Here is a 15,942-nt window from a genome sequence, read left to right as displayed (position 1 = left end):
ACCTCCATCCTCTCCTCAGTATAATCTCCATCCTCTCCTCAGTACAACCTCCATCCTTTCCTCAGTACAACCTCCATCCTCTCCTCAGTATAATCTCCATCCTCTCCTCAGTACAACCTCCATCCTCTCCTCAGTACAACCTCCATCCTCTCCTCAGTACAATCTCCATCCTTTCCTCAGTACAACCTCCATCCTCTCCTCAGTACAACCTCCATCCTTTCCTCAGTACAACCTCCATCCTCTCCTCAGTACAACCTCCATCCTCTCCTCAGTACAACCTCCATCCTCTCCTCAGTACAACCTCCATCCTCTCCTCAGTACAACCTCCATCCTTTCCTCAGTACAACCTCCATCCTCTCCTCTTCCCATTAATGGACATAATCAGCCAGTGAAAATCTAATGATCTGAATCTTTGTTCCATCATAGAACAGTAAAACAATGTGATATTTGTTAGGATCAGAAACAGGGACCTGTAAAATATGATATTACTGTATATATACAAATGCAGCAGAGTTGAATTTTCTTTGCAAAGTCTGTTCTGAGCAGAGGATCCCTGATAATATATTGGGATACATAACAAGGTGAGCTCTGCTGCACCTGATGATCTCAGGAGCTCACAGTTGCAGCATCACGTCTCCACATGCGGTAAATGGACAATCATCCTAATTTGCCCATTTTGATGCCTCTTCCATAGAAGCTGTTGCAGGTCTAAGGCCTTGATCACTGAGTCTCCATTGATAAAATCCCCCCCCCAGGATGACCGCCGCCACCGGTGCCTGTGCTTGTGTCCTTGGAGCTGGGAATGACTGACAGCTACCTGGAAATAATCAATGCATCAAACATTTACTCGCATCATGGCTGTAAAGGAGCATTTCCCTCAGAGCTTCCCAGCCCCCTGAATGGCACAGTGGCGGGCAGATATCTGGCACATATCTACTGCAAGGATATCCTATGGATTAGCGGGGAATATTATGGAGCCCGGTCTGCAGTGCTGGCTACGGTTTTCATTCATGCTTCTCTTTCTCTCGCCCCCCTCCCATCTTCTTCCTATGTCTTTTTTTTTTCCTATTCAGTAAAAAAAACACGTGTGGGTGGGCTCTGCAAGCCTTTCCTATCAATCAAGTCAATGATCTGAGAAGAAGCAGGGGGATAGAAGGGAAGAAACCGAGGGGGAAGATAGCAGAGAGGTGGGTGTGTAATGGTGGTGGTGATGGTGGGGGGGATGATGATGATGGTAGGGAGGGCAGGCAACAGAAACTCGGAGGGTGTAGTATAGGATAGAGCATCCTTTTTTTCGAGCAGAGACTGCAGTCCTGGTTCCTAAAGGATGAATCCCATTCCTGACATATGAGGATCAAACTTCTCACAAGGTAAGGTTGCCATCTGATTCCTATTATCCCTCGGTGTCTAACATGCATGGGGGAAATTGCTGAACCTAATGCATCCTCCACAACCATTTAATCCAGGATTGCATTCACCATATACCCATTAGACCATCAGGTGATGCCCACTTCCCTGGCCAGTGCCAGTCTTGGAATATTACCTGTGGCACCATGCACTGGAGCTCCTCTGTGCCATCTCTGCACTGGGATCTCATTCCTGATTAATATTAAGGGCACAGGCGATGAGATTGTCGCTTCTCCTTTACCGGAGGGGATTATTGATCTGTAGAGATCAATTGGATTTTTCCTGACGGCTCAATGTATAGGTATAGTTATAGGTTATCTACTAACCCCCGTTTCTTATAGGGGAGCAGCCTGTATATATCCACAGGCAGCTAATTGAGTATTCCCTCCACAGAGGCACCTCTGCAGTGTTGTCTTCTGCTGGGTACATGGCTCTTCTTGCAGTCAGAGAGGTGAGAATATGCTGCAGAAAATCGCTCTTCATACCTGATGCCTATGGATGTGACAGCTTTATATGTGACATATAGGATTTAAAGGGCTCTTATGTAGACTTCCCACCACTGCAGTCCCTCTTTGCTTCTCTTTACTGTAGTTCTGGCATTCTATTAATGAACCAGGAGGTGCAGGATGAACAGGGCTATTAGTAAGGTGATACATCAATATATGGTTACCAATGAGCTCTGCTACATTGGTGGCTGCAATCGGTGGGGGGCTCCTGGGATACATTTTAGATGGAAGATGTATTGTGATATGGTGTGAGGGGGTGGTTACTTATGCAATGGGTGTAAAGTTTATTGCATGCGTCCAGTATCATCCAGGTCAACAGTGCAATATATATGATGATGAGGGGATCCCAATGCACAGACAGTGTAGTCTGTTGTCTGCCTGTCACATAATAATGGCACATTGCTAATTCCCCCTGGGGTTCTTTCTCCTCCAAATGTGCAGCTCCCAAGAGCTCAGTACAACCTCCGTCCCCTCCTCAGTACAACCTCCGTCCCCTCCTCAGTACAACCTCCGTCCCCTCCTCAGTACAACCTCCGTCCCCTCCTCAGTACAACCTCCATCCTCTCCTCAGTACAACCTCCATCCCCTCCTCAATACAACCCCCATCCTCTCCTCAGTATAATCTCCATCCTCTCCTCAGTACAACCCCCATCCTCTTCTCAGTACAACCTCCATCCTCTTCTCAGTACAACCTCCATCCTCTCCTCAGTACAACCTCCATCCTCTCCTCAGTACAACCTCCATCCTCTCCTCAGTACAACCTCCATCCTCTCCTCAGTACAACCTCCATCCTCTCCTCAGTACAACCTCCATCCTCTCCTCAGTACAACCTCCATCCTTTCCTCAGTACAACCTCCATCCTTTCCTCAGTACAACCTCCATCCTCTCCTCAGTACAACCTCCATCCTCTCCTCTTCCCATTAATGGACATCTCATCAGGTAGCTCCTTTCTGTTCTGGATGTTAAGGGAAACTGTACATGTCTGAGACTGCATATAGGGACAGCTTGTCAGTATTACTTCCATAGTGTATATCATTCTTTGTATATAGGTGAGTGTTCCGTATCACTTCTATAGTCTATACCATCCATTGTATATAGGTGAGTGCTCAGTATCACTTCTACCACAGTCTATACCATCCATTGTATATAGGTGAGTGCTCAGTATCACTTCTGTAGTCTATACCATCCATTGTATATAAGTGAGTGCTCAGTATCACTTCTGTAGTCTATACCATCCATTGTATATACAGTACAGACCAAAAGTTTGGACACACCTTCTCATTTAAAGATTTTTCTGTATTTTCATGACTTTGAAAATTGTACATTCACACTGAGGACATCAAAACTATGAATTAACACATGTGGAATTATATACTTAACAAAAAAGTGTGAAACAACTGAAAATATGTCTTCTATTCTAGGTTCTTTAAAGTAGCCACCTATTGCTTTGATGACTGCTTTGCACACTCTTGGCATTCTCTTGATGAGCTTCAAGAGGTAGTCACCACAAATGGTCTTCCAACAATCTTGAAGGAGTTCCCAGAGATGCTTAGCACTTGTTGACCCTTTTGCCTTCACTCTGCGGTCCAGCTCACCCCAAACCATCTCGATTGGGTTCAGGTCTGGTGACTGTGGAGGCCAGGTCATCTGGCGTAGGACCCCATCATTCTCCTTCTTGGTCAAATAGCCTTTACACAGCCTGGAGGCGTGTTTGGGGTCATTGTCCTGTTGAAAAATAAATGATGGTCAAACTAAACGCAAACCGGATGGAATAGCATGCCGCTGCAAGATGCTGTGGTAGCCATGCTAGTTAAGTATGCCTTCAATTTTGAATAAATCCCCAAAATTGGCACCAGCAAAGCTCCCCCACACCATCACTCCTCCTCCTCCATGCTTCACGGTGGGAACCAGGCATGTAGAGTCCATCCGTTCACCTTTTCTGCGTCGCACAAAGACATGGTGGTTGGAACCAAAGATCTCAAATTTGGACTCATCAGACCAAAGCACAGATTTCCACTGGTCTAGTGTCCATTCCTTGTGTTCTTTAGCCCAAACAAGTCTCTTCTGTTTGTTGCCAGTCCTTAGCAGTGGTTTCCTAGCAGCTATTTTACCATGAAGGCCTGCTGCTGCACAAAGTCTCCTCTTAACAGTTGTTGTAGAGATGTGTCTGCTGCTAGAACTCTGTGTGGCATTGACCTGGTCTCTAATCTGAGCTGCTGTTAACCTGCGATTTCTGAGGCTGGTGACTCGGATAAACTTATCCTCAGAAGCAGAGGTGACTCTTGGTCTTCCTTTCCTGGGGCGGTCCTCATGTGAGCCATTTTCTTTGTAGCGCTTGATGGTTTTTGTAACTGCACTTGGGGACACTTTCAAAGTTTGCCCAATTTTTTGGACTGACTGACCGTAATTTCTTAAAGTAATGATGGCCACTCGTTTTTCTTTACTTAACTGCTTTTTTCTTGCCATAATACAAATTCTAACAGTCTATTCAGTAGGACTATCAGCTGTGTATCCACATGACTTCTGCACAACACAACTGATGGTCCCAACCCCATTTATAAGGCAAGAAATCCCACTTATTAAACCTGACAGTGCACACCTGTGAAGTGAAAACCATTTCCGGTGACTACCTCTTGAAGCTCATCAAGAGAATGCCAAGACTGTGCAAAGCAGTCATCAAAGCTAAAGGTGGCTACTTTGAAGAACCTAGAATATAAGACATATTTTCATTTGTTTCACACTTTTTTGTTAAGTATATAATTCCACATGTGTTAATTCATAGTTTTGATGCCTTCAGTGTGATTGTACAATTTTCATAGTCATGAAAATACAGAAAAATCTTTAAATGAGAAGGTGTGTCCAAACATTTGGTCTGTACTGTAGGTGAGTGCTCAGTATCACTTCTGTAGTCTATACCATCCATTGTATATAGGTGAGTGCTCAGTATCACTTCTGTAGTCTATACTATCCATTGTATATAGGTGAGTGCTCAGTATTACTTCCACCACAGTCTATATCATCCAATGTATATAGGTCAGTGCTCAGTATCTCTTCCACCACAGTCTATATCATCCATTGTATATAGGTGAGTGCTCAGTATCACTTCCACCACAGTCTATATCACTTATTATATATCGGTGTCTGCACAGTACGAATTCACCTATATAGTGCCGTGTTATAGGTAATTGCTCAGTATTCTCTTCAGATTTGACCTGGCCAATCCAGCGACCTGCAGTGTATTGGGCAGTGGATTACGAGATCCATCATATACCTTACAGTTATATGAAAAAGTTTGGGCACCCCTATTAATCTTAAGCTTAATGTTTTATAAAAATTGGTGTTTTTGCAACAGCTATTTCAGTTTGATATATGTAATAACTGTTGGACACAGTAATGTTTCTGCCTTGAAATGAGGTTTATTGTACTAACAGAAAATGTGCAATCTGCATTCAAGCAAAATTTGACAGTTGCATAAGTATGGGCACCTCACCAGAAAAGTGACATTAATATTTAGTAGATCCTCCTTTTGCAAAAATAACAGCCTGTAGTCGCTTCCTGTAGCTTTTAATGAGTTCCTGGATCCTGGATGAAGGTATTTTTGACCATTCCTCTTTACAAAACAATTCCAGTTCAGTTAAGTTTGATGGTCGCCGAGCATGGACAGCCCTCTTCAAATGATCCCACAGATGTTCAATGATATTCAGGTCTGGGGACTGGGATGGCCATTCCAGAACATTGTAATTGTTCCTCTGCATGAATGCCTGAGTAGATTTGGAGCGGTGTTTTGGATCATAGTCTTGCTGAAAGATCCATCCCCTGCGTAACTTCAACTTTGTCACTGATTCTTGAACATTATTGTCAAGAATCTGCTGATACTGAGTGGAATCCATGCGTCCCTCAACTTTAACAAGATTCCCGGTGCCGGCATTGGCCACACAGCCCCAAAGCATGATGGAACCTCCACCAAATTTTACTGTGGGTAGCAAGTGTTTTTCTTGAGATGCTGTGTTTTTTTGCCGCCATGCATAACGCCTTTTTGTATGACCAAACAACTCAATCTTGGTTTCATCAGTCCACAGGACCTTCTTCCAAAAAGAAATTGGCTTCTCCAAATGTGCTTTTGCATACCTCAGCCGACTCTGTTTGTGGCGTGCTTGCAGAAACGGCTTCTTTCGCATCACTCTCCCATACAGCTTCTCCTTGTGCAAAGTGCGTTGTATAGTTGACCGATGCACAGTGACACCATCTGCAGCAAGTTGATGCTGCAGCTCTCTGGAGGTGGTCTGAGGATTGTCCTTGACTGATCTCACCATTCTTCTTCTCTGCCTTTTTGATGTTTTTCTTGGCCTGTCACTTCAGGCCTTAACAAGAACTGTCCCTGTGTTCTTCCATTTCCTTACTATGTTCCTCACAGTGGAAACTGACAGGTTAAATCTCTGAGACAGCTTTTTGTATCCTTCCCCTGAACAACTATGTTGAATAATCTTTGTTTTGAGATCATTTGACAGTTGTTTTGAGGAGCCCATGATGCCACTCTTCAGAGGAGATTCAAACAGGAGAACAACTTGCAAGTGGCCACTTTAAGTAGCTTTTCTCATGATTGCATACACCTGGCTATGAAGTTCAAAGCTCAATGAGGTTACAAAACCCAAAAAAGTGCTTTAGTAAGTCAGTAAAAAGTAGGCAGGAGTATTTAAAACAAGAAAATGATAAGGGTGCCCATACTTATGCACCTGTCAAATTTTGTTTGAATGCAGATTGCACATTTTCTGTTAGTACAATAAACCTCATTTCAAGGCAGAAACATTACTGTGTCCAACAGTTATTACATATATCAAACTGAAATAGCTGTTGCAAAAACACCAATTTTTATAAAACATTAAGCTTAAGATTAATAGGGGTGCCCAAACTTTTTCATATAACTGTATATAATGCTAAATCATTATATTTTTGTTCTTCTCTAGTTCAGTATGACACAATTATACGGCCGCTCAGGGCAACTTCTCTAGTGCTGAGAAGTCTGTGCTTATATAAGATAATCTCCAGTCTGGTCATTTATGGGAGATTCATCTGATTCCCCTCAGATTTCATTGATCTTTGTGATCTTCTCATGTGTCTGCTGTAATTAATTATCCTTTAAAGGGGTTTTCATAGGCAATGTTTACATACATAACGTTAAATGTACCCATAGGCCCCTATTATCTGTGCAATGGCAAAATTGTTCTTTTGGCTTGCAACGGCCATACCTTAACCTTGCTGTAAAGAATTATGCTGTACCCATACTGTGCAGTATACATTCTTCTACTATGGGTGACTGATGCCACTGTATACTGTACCTACCTGCGCCAGATATATACATCAGAGGCATGCTTTGAGAATTCCTGCCAATATATACCTCCGATGGATGAGAAAAAAGTGTGAAAAAAAAAACGTTGTATGGAATATTAGGGAACCCTGTATTATGTGACCTTCCATACATTTGATGGGCATCATGCTTCTGTGGCCAATTTTACCCCTTAAACCCACAGAAATATCATTTAATTAGATGCCTCTATATATATATATATGTCTGAAGCAGGGAGTTAGAACAGCTCTTGCTCCAAATTAGAAGTTTCTGGTGTTCAGTTGACGGTCGGTGAGAAGAGAAGAAATACACAAGCATTTAATTTTCAAGAATATCCGGAGGTTTCTGGAGTGTTTGTGTAATTTATACCCTTCATGAATATTGGTGTTCTGTACATAAATTTGGGTGGTTCTTACATAATAGACAATAGCAGAATTCATGGCTACATAATAAGTAAAAGACGCATGTTTCCATCCAACTTGGTCACACCCCTCATCTGTTCTTATTCTAAACCTGAAGGGTTGGACAGACTTCTGAAGGAATCGGTCCAAGCCCTGGACCACAATGTACGGACTGGCCATGATTCTCCCAACCCGAGCGTCACATATATGAAGCTGTCATGCTCGGGTCAGGAGTCCTGCGGCCGGTCCGTACATTGCGGTCCACTTTCGGACTAATTTGCACGAATGTCTGAAGCAGCCTTAACTGTGAGATTTGGCAGACGTGAAGACATTATCCCCCTTCTTATGCTATGGGTATGTTCATAGGTGGCGTTTTTGTAGCATTTTTTTTTCTCCGTTTTTATTTACACAGCTTATTAGGTGGGGAAAATCCATAGTGTCTTACCGTACCAGCATAATCAGTGAGGTTTCTTAGTTTTTTTCCACGTGTATTTTGATCTCTGCTGCGTTTTTACGAAGACGCAGAATGTCAGTTCTTTTAGCATTTTTGCAGCACTTTTCACCCGTTCAGATGAATGGGTGAAAAACACAGAGCAAAACATGCTTATTGTATACAGTGCTTTTTCCTGTCACCACCCTGGATATTTTTATTAGGCTGTGTGCCCACGATGCGTTTTTTAAGCGTTTCCGCAGCGGCAAAAACGCTGCAGAAACGCTTAAGCGCATGGTAGAAGACCTGCCATGTTCCCCAATGATAATCCGCATGTGCTGTGCACATGCTGCAGAAATTTCCGCTGCGGATTATCATTGTGGAGAAAAACGCAGCACTACCAATTATTTTGCGGAAGTGCTGCGTTTTCGCCGCCATTGACTTGCATTAGAACGCATGGATTACGCATCACTGTATATGTAGTTGCGCATTCCATGCTTTCTAATGTGCGGATTTTACCCAGGTCTGGAGAAGAGGAGACTCTCCTCCGGACCCGGGTACCATAGAACCTGTGAAAAAAAAAGAATAAAATAAAAAATAAATATGATACTTACCTTCTGGCGGCCCACGGTGCGCTCCTCCTCGCATGCCGACAGTTCGCGATGGACTGAAGGACCTGCGCTGACGTCAGAGTCATGTGACGGGTCACGCGACACTGACGTCGGCAGGTCCTTCAGTGTACCGCTGCTGGCAAGGGAGAACGGAGGGAAGCAGGACACCGGGGGCCATCAGAAGGTAAGTATAGATTTATTTTTTAGTTTTTACCATTCTTTTACGGTCACACTATATAAATCCATGCCGGGTGCATGGATTTATATAGTGTGACCAAGTTGACAAGCACTTTCCAAGTGATGCTAAAATCACTCGGAAAGCACTTGTCAACCCGCATGCGGAAATGCATGAGAAAAACGCTTCACATCCGCATGTCCCTGGCAGGAAAACGCATGTACAATCCGCATGTTCCTGGCAGGAAAACGCATGTACAATCCGCATGCACAATCCGCATGTCCCTGGCAGGAAAACGCATGTACAATCCACATGTACAATCCGCATGTACAATCCACATGTACAATCCGCATGCGTTTTTTTCTGCCAGGGAGATGCAGAAACGCTCAGGAAAAAATCCTGAGCATTTCTGCATCGTGGGCACATAGCCTTACATGTGTTTTTATCGTGTTTTTGTCTTTTTTTTCTAGTTTATCATGTTTTAAATAAAGCTGCTTTGTTTTTGATACTTGCTGGTATTTGTATTTGTTTGACAAAACTTTATTGATACAGTCATGTTTGCTTTACATTCTTTTTTTAGTGCGTTTTTTTTTTTTTTTACATGCGGATTTTCCGCATCTGATGCAACTCTATGGGAAAAATCTGCACAAAAATCTCATCGTACCCTCAGGAGAAATTGACGTTTAGGATTTTAAATACGCACCGCAGATCAGTTTACGCAGCATATAAAAAAAAGTACAGGTGGGCAGGGGTTTCTAAAAATCCCATCCACTTTACTGTAACTGTAAAAATTCTGCACAGCGAAATTACGTTGCGTCAAAAATTCATGGTGGAAACTTATCCTAAAGGGGTAAACAAATTGCTATCCTATTTTGGACAGTCATCTGATCTCTCAGTCCCAGGGACGTTGTCAGTAGGTCCTTCTGCAGATCGTAGGATTTGTTCATATCCCTTATAATGTGTCATGGCAGTTTTCCTCACATTACGAGACTCAGGACCTGACCTACTGCTCATTCTTTCCTCTAAGTTGTCACATAGGGGTCTCGGATCATTTGCCTCCTTTTTGGGGGCAGATCTGACCCCGGTCTAAACTGTTCTGTTTATCTTCTGTCTAAACCAGTTTGGTTCCCTTTATGATAAACCAATCTGCAGGGATCCCGGGGGCCGAGCTTCAGGAGACGTCTTACACGCTGTGACATTTCATCCCTGATGAGGACACAAACAATTTTAGACGTGTTCTCACTGACTGTGCTGGGAGGTGGTACTTAATTTTTGTTTTTTATTTTTTTTTTAAGTCTTTAATTATCGTCTGAAGCCCTCCTCCAGGAATATCCTTTGACAGCGGCATGGCTTCACAATTATGTAGCACAAATAACAAAATATTTCATAAAATGTTGTCATTTAGCTGAATGCTCTTTTCCCGTGTCATTGGCACACTCTCTAATTTTTGAAAATTTTGTATTTTATAAATTTTGGTAAATTTATGCAAAATGAGTGCCCTCTTGGGTGTCCTGTGAATAGGGATCTGACTGTTGAGGGGGTTTGCTTTATGACAAGCTGCAAATATTTATTTATTTTACTCACTTATATAGCACCATTAATTCCACAGCGCTTCACAGACATTATTGACACTGTCCCCATTGGGGCTCACAATCTACATTTCATATTAGTATGTCTTTTGAATGTGGGAGGAAACTGGAGAGCCCAGAGGAAACCCACGCAAACACGGGGAGAACATACAAACTCCTTGCAGATGTTGTCCTTGGTGGGATTTGAACCCAGGACCCCAGCGCTGCAAGGCTGCAGTGCTAACCACTGAGCCACCATGCTGTCCCACATATATATCAATTGTCCTCAGGCTAGGGCTACATGACCGCTTTTCTCTCATTGATGAAAATCTGCCCGATTATGCCAATCTCGCTCTCATCAAACTCAAAGGCCAGAGGGGCTATTAAACCAGGAGCCACAGTCTATGGGGCTGCAAAATTTCACCCTTCCGTCCCTTCCTCACGTCGCCCACACTGTGCAAACACACAGTAAGTTACCGCCAGGAACTGCTTATGCAGAGCTGACATGAATTTGTCATCTCTTGCTGCACTCTGCATAGGCAGCAACAGAAATGACAATATAAAGAAATGAGCTTTGTCATCTTGGTCGCTGCCTATGTAGAGAGCAGCAGCCAATGCCAATCTCATCTCCACTGCTGCGCTCTGCATAAGCAGCAACAGAAGATTAGCACATAATGAATAAAGATAGGAACCCACATGATTCATTACTATCTTCATTCATTAATAAAAGCTGTTTTTATATATCTATATACTTTTTCTAAGTTTCACTAAGGGAATGATTTTGGGTTTGGTTTAGAGTTAAGGGGCATTTACACTGCAAATAATCGACAAGCATTGTTAAAGGCGCTCGTCCATCGAGTGAAATGATCTTTAGTGCAGTACAACAGGTCATCGTTCTCGGCGGTGCATTGTCCCGTGTAATCAGGACTCCCACTGTCCAGCACTGTGGCAGCCTGTTCTCACTGAGGCATCGAGTACAGATCTGGTACAGAGCGTTCAATGTGCATCGTTTGCTTTGGTACAGGCATTTAAATGACCGCCAATTGGTAAAAGTTTACCGATCGGCAGTCATATCGTGCTACAGGTCAGTCCATGTAAAAAAATGAGGGTTAGCGTTAGGCTCCATGTCAGAATAGCTGGATAATCCTGATTTGAAACCTGAGCATTTTATAAATCCACCTCGAGCCGGACTCATAAACCGCTCATGTTAATATTAGGCAGGGAAATTTTCAGAAAGGATTATACAGCCATTTTGAAATGGATATTCAGAGTAAGTACACCAGCTTCATCGGGTCTAGGAGATCTATTTAATAATGTATGCAGTCCATATTGAGATATTTGGTGATCTGGACTAAAACCCAAAATTCTAGAAAAAGTAGAGTAGTCTCTAGAAGAGTACGTATGCAATGATCGGGGGTAGTTTTTGTGGAGTTGGCACTGTGTATATGGGATGCAGGTCTGCTGCAATCTCTGTCAATCTTCATGACAACACTGCTCCGGACAGGAGTCAGAAAGAGACATGTTGTCAGACCCTCTCAGTGGTGCAGCCTAAGGCTTTGATCCTTTCGTCTCAAGTTACTATACAGTGCTGGCCAAAAGTATTGGCACCCCTGCAATTCTGTCAGATAATACTCAGTTTCTTCCTGAAAATGATTGCAATCACAAATTCTTTAGTATTATTATCTTCATTTAATTTGTCTTCAATGAAAAAAACACAAAAAGAATTGTCCTAAAGCCAAATTGGATATAATTCCACACCAAACCTAAAAAAGGGGGTGGACAAAAGTATTGGCACTGTTTGAAAAATCATATGATGCTTCTCTAATTCGTGTAATTAACAGCACCTGTAACTTACCTGTGGCACCTAACAGGTGTTGGCAATAACTAAATCACACTTGCAGCCAGTTAGGCTGTGTGCCCACGTAGCGTTTTTCAAGCGTTTATGCTGCGGAATTTCCGCAGCGTAAACGCTTGTAAAACGCTAGGTAATCTGCCCCCCATGGTCCCCAAGGGGATTCCGCATGTTCTATGCACATTCTGCGGATTTTTCCGCAGCGTTTATGCTGCGTACAAAAATCCGCAGCATGTCATTTAATTTTGCGGAAGCGCAGCGGAACTCCCGCCATTGACTTGCATTGAAACGCATAGAAACCGCGACTGTACATTTCTACAAGCGGCTTCTATGCGTTTCTATGTGCAGATGGTACCCAGTTCTGGAGGAGAGGAGACTCTCATCCAGACCTGGGTACCATTGTACCTGTAAAAAAAGAATAAAATAACAAATAAAGTTATATTCACCTGTCCGGCGTCTTCTCTCTGAATGCCGGAATCGCTTGAGGACCTGCGGTGACGTCACAGTCATGTGACCGCAGGCCCTTCACCGCTCTGTCTCGCGATATGCCGGCAGCCGGGAACCAGACAGGAACGAGCGCTGCAGCACACGCTGGGCATCGGGGGTGAGTATAGCTTTATTTGTTTTCATTTTTACGGTTCACACTGTATAAATCCATGCTGTTTGCATGGATTTATATAGTGTGACCTAGTTGTCAAGCACTTTCCAAGTGATGCTATCGCCTGGAAAGCGCTTGTCAATCTGCATGCGGAAACGCATGTGAACCCGCATGTGGATCCGCATGTATTCTGCAGGAAAAACGCATGCACAATCTGCATGCGTTTTTTCTGCCAGGGAGATGCAGAAATGCTGCAGAAATTTTCTGCTTCATTTCTGCATCGTGGGCACATAGCCTTAACATGGATTAAAGTTGACTCAACCTCTGTCTTGTATCCTTGTGTGTACCACATTGAGCATGGAGAAAAGAAAGAAGACCAAAGAACTGTCTGAGGACTTGAGAAACCAAATTGTGAGGAAGCATGAGCAATCTCAAGGCTACAAGTCCATCTCCAAAGACCTGAATGTTCCTGTGTCTTCCGTGCGCAGTGTCATCAAGAAGTTTAAAGCCCATGGCACTGTGGCTAACCTCCCTAGATGTGGACGGAAAAGAAAAATTGACGAGAGATTTCAACGCAAGATTGTGCAGATGGTGGATAAAGAACCTCGACTAACATCCAAACAAGTTCAAGCTGCCCTGCAGTCCGAGGGTGCAACAGTGTCAACCCGTACTATCCATCGGCGTCTGAATGAAAAGGGACTGTATGGTAGGATACCCAGGAAGACCCCACTTCTTACCCCGAGACATAAAAAAGCCAGGCTGGAGTTTGCCAAAACTTACCTGAGAAAGCCTAAAACGTTTTGGAAGAATGTTCTCTGGTCAGATGAGACAAAAGTAGAGCTTTTTGGGAAAAAGCATCAACATGGCAGAGGTTCCCTGATGTTTTGGGGTTGCTTTGCAGCCTCTGGCACTGGACTGCTTGACCGTGTGCATGGCATTATGAAGTCTGAAGACTACCAACAAATTTTGCAGCATAATGTAGGGCCCAGTGTGAGAAAGCAGGGTCTCCCTCAGAGATCATGGGTCTTCCAGCAGGACAATGACCCAAAACACACTTCCAAAAGCACTATAAAATGGTTTGAGAGAAAGCACTGGAGACTTCTAAGGTGGCCAGCAATGAGTCCAGACCTGAATCCTATAGAACACCGTTGGAGAGATCTCAAAATGGCAGTTTGGAGAAGGCACCCTTCAAATATCAGGGACCTGGAGCAGTTTGCCAAAGAAGAGTGGTCTACAATTCCAGCAGAGCATTGTAAGAAACTCATTGATGGTTACCGGAAGCGGTTCGCAGTTATTTTGGCTAAAGGTTGTGCAACCAAGTATTAGGCTGAGGGTGCCAATACTTTTGTCTGGCCCTTTTTTGGAGTTTTGTGTGAAATGATCAATGATTTGATTTTTGCTTCATTCTCTTTTGTATTTTTTCCTTGCAAGCAAATTAAATGAAGATAATAATACCAAAGAATTTGTGATTGCAATCATTTTCAGGAAGAAACTGAGTATTATCTGACAGAATTGCAGGGGTGCCAATACTTTTGGCCAGCACTGTATATCTCTGGATACAGCGTCTTACCGATTCCTCCCCGATTGTTCAGTTCTGGAGTTATCATCCGATGACGTTCTGGACAATGATGAGACAAATTGATTATATTTCAGACACGATGAGGCGTCTTCTCATAAAGAAGATATTGGTCAGATCCTAAGATTTATGGTGTAAGTAGGAATGCTATCCATGGATGTAACATTTACTGTAACACTGTTATGGGGGCACTGACTTTGTGTAACGATTATATGGGGGCACTGACTATGGATTTCAATGTTAAGTGGGCATTGACTGCATATAATAGTATTATGGGGGCACTGACTGCGTGTAAGGATTATATGGGACACAAACTGTAACATTGTTATGGGGGCACTGACTGTGCTTAATGATGTTATGGGGCACCGACTGCCTGTAGCATTGTTATGGGGGCACTGACTGTATTTAATTATTATATAGGGACACAGACTGTGTAACACTGTTATGGGGGCACTGACTATGGGTTTCAATGTTATGTGGGCATTGGCTGCATATAAAAGTAATATGGGGGCACTGACTGCATGTAAGGATTATAAGGGGGCACAAACTAACATTGTTATGGGGGCACTGACTGTGCTAAATGATGTTATGGGGCACCCACTGTCTGTAGCATTGTTATGGGGGCACTGACTGTGTTTAATGATTATATGGGGGCACACACTGTGCAACATTGTTATGGGTGGGACTGATTGTGTGTAACGATTTGGGGGCTCAAACTGTAACATTTCTATGGGGGCATTGACTGTGTTTAATGATGTTATGGGGTCTCTGCGTGTATCATTGTTATGGGGCACTGACTGTGTTTAATGATGTTATGGGGGCACTGATTGCCTGTAAAATTGTTATGGGGCACTGACTGTGTGTAAGGATTATATGGGGGCACAGACTATGTAATATTGTTATGGGGAATTGACTGTGCTTAATGATGTTATGGGAGCACACACTGTGTAACATTGTTATGGGGCACTGACTGTGCTTAATGATTATTATGGGGGCACTGATTGCATATAACATTGTTATGGGGCACTGACTGTGCTTAATGATTATTATGGGGGCACTGATTGCATATAACATTGTTATGGGGCACTGACTGTGCTTAATAATTGTTATGGGGGCACTGATTGCATGTAACTTTGTTATAATGGAACTGACTGTGGCTGACAATATTTTGGGGCTATTGACTGGCATCGTTATGGAGGCTTAGACTGTGGCTGGCGTTCTTATCTGGGTATTAGCAGTGATGCTTTTTGTGTTATGAGATCACTCGGCATCAGGAAATGTTATGGGGGCTTTTCCTATTTCTGCCAATATTAAGAAACATTTCGCTGTCTGGTGAAACTTTGGCAAACTGTATGGAGAAATGTTGACTCTCTGCTGACACTCAATCTTTATTCCTGAGAAGTTACTGCAGCAATAATCCGCTAATGTGGATTGTAATAATCAGGATTATAGTAGGAGCGTCCCCCTTTAATAA

The 15,942-nt window shown here is 43.2% G+C and overlaps 1 protein-coding gene across 3 annotated transcripts in view; it reads left to right on the top strand.

Annotated features, from left to right (window-relative positions):
- Positions 1 to 1,104: 1,104 nt before the first annotated feature.
- The window catches only part of PTPN5 (protein tyrosine phosphatase non-receptor type 5), a 112,594-nt gene continuing 97,756 nt past the window's right edge, over positions 1,105 to 15,942 (top strand). For 2 of the 3 annotated variants that reach the window (XM_073658216.1, XM_073658214.1), the window contains exon 1: positions 1,201 to 1,370. The gene's annotated coding sequence lies outside the window, so the exon portion shown is untranslated. The other variant, XM_073658215.1, reaches the window with a different exon arrangement.

The sequence above is a fragment of the Phyllobates terribilis genome, unplaced genomic scaffold (genome assembly GCF_046119375.1).
Source record: "Phyllobates terribilis strain yellow unplaced genomic scaffold, ASM4611937v1 Scaffold_13__5_contigs__length_258822181, whole genome shotgun sequence".
NCBI classification, from domain to species: Eukaryota; Metazoa; Chordata; class Amphibia; order Anura; family Dendrobatidae; genus Phyllobates; species Phyllobates terribilis.
Note: the sequence above shows the minus strand (reverse complement) of the source record. Positions and strands in the feature narration are given on the sequence as shown.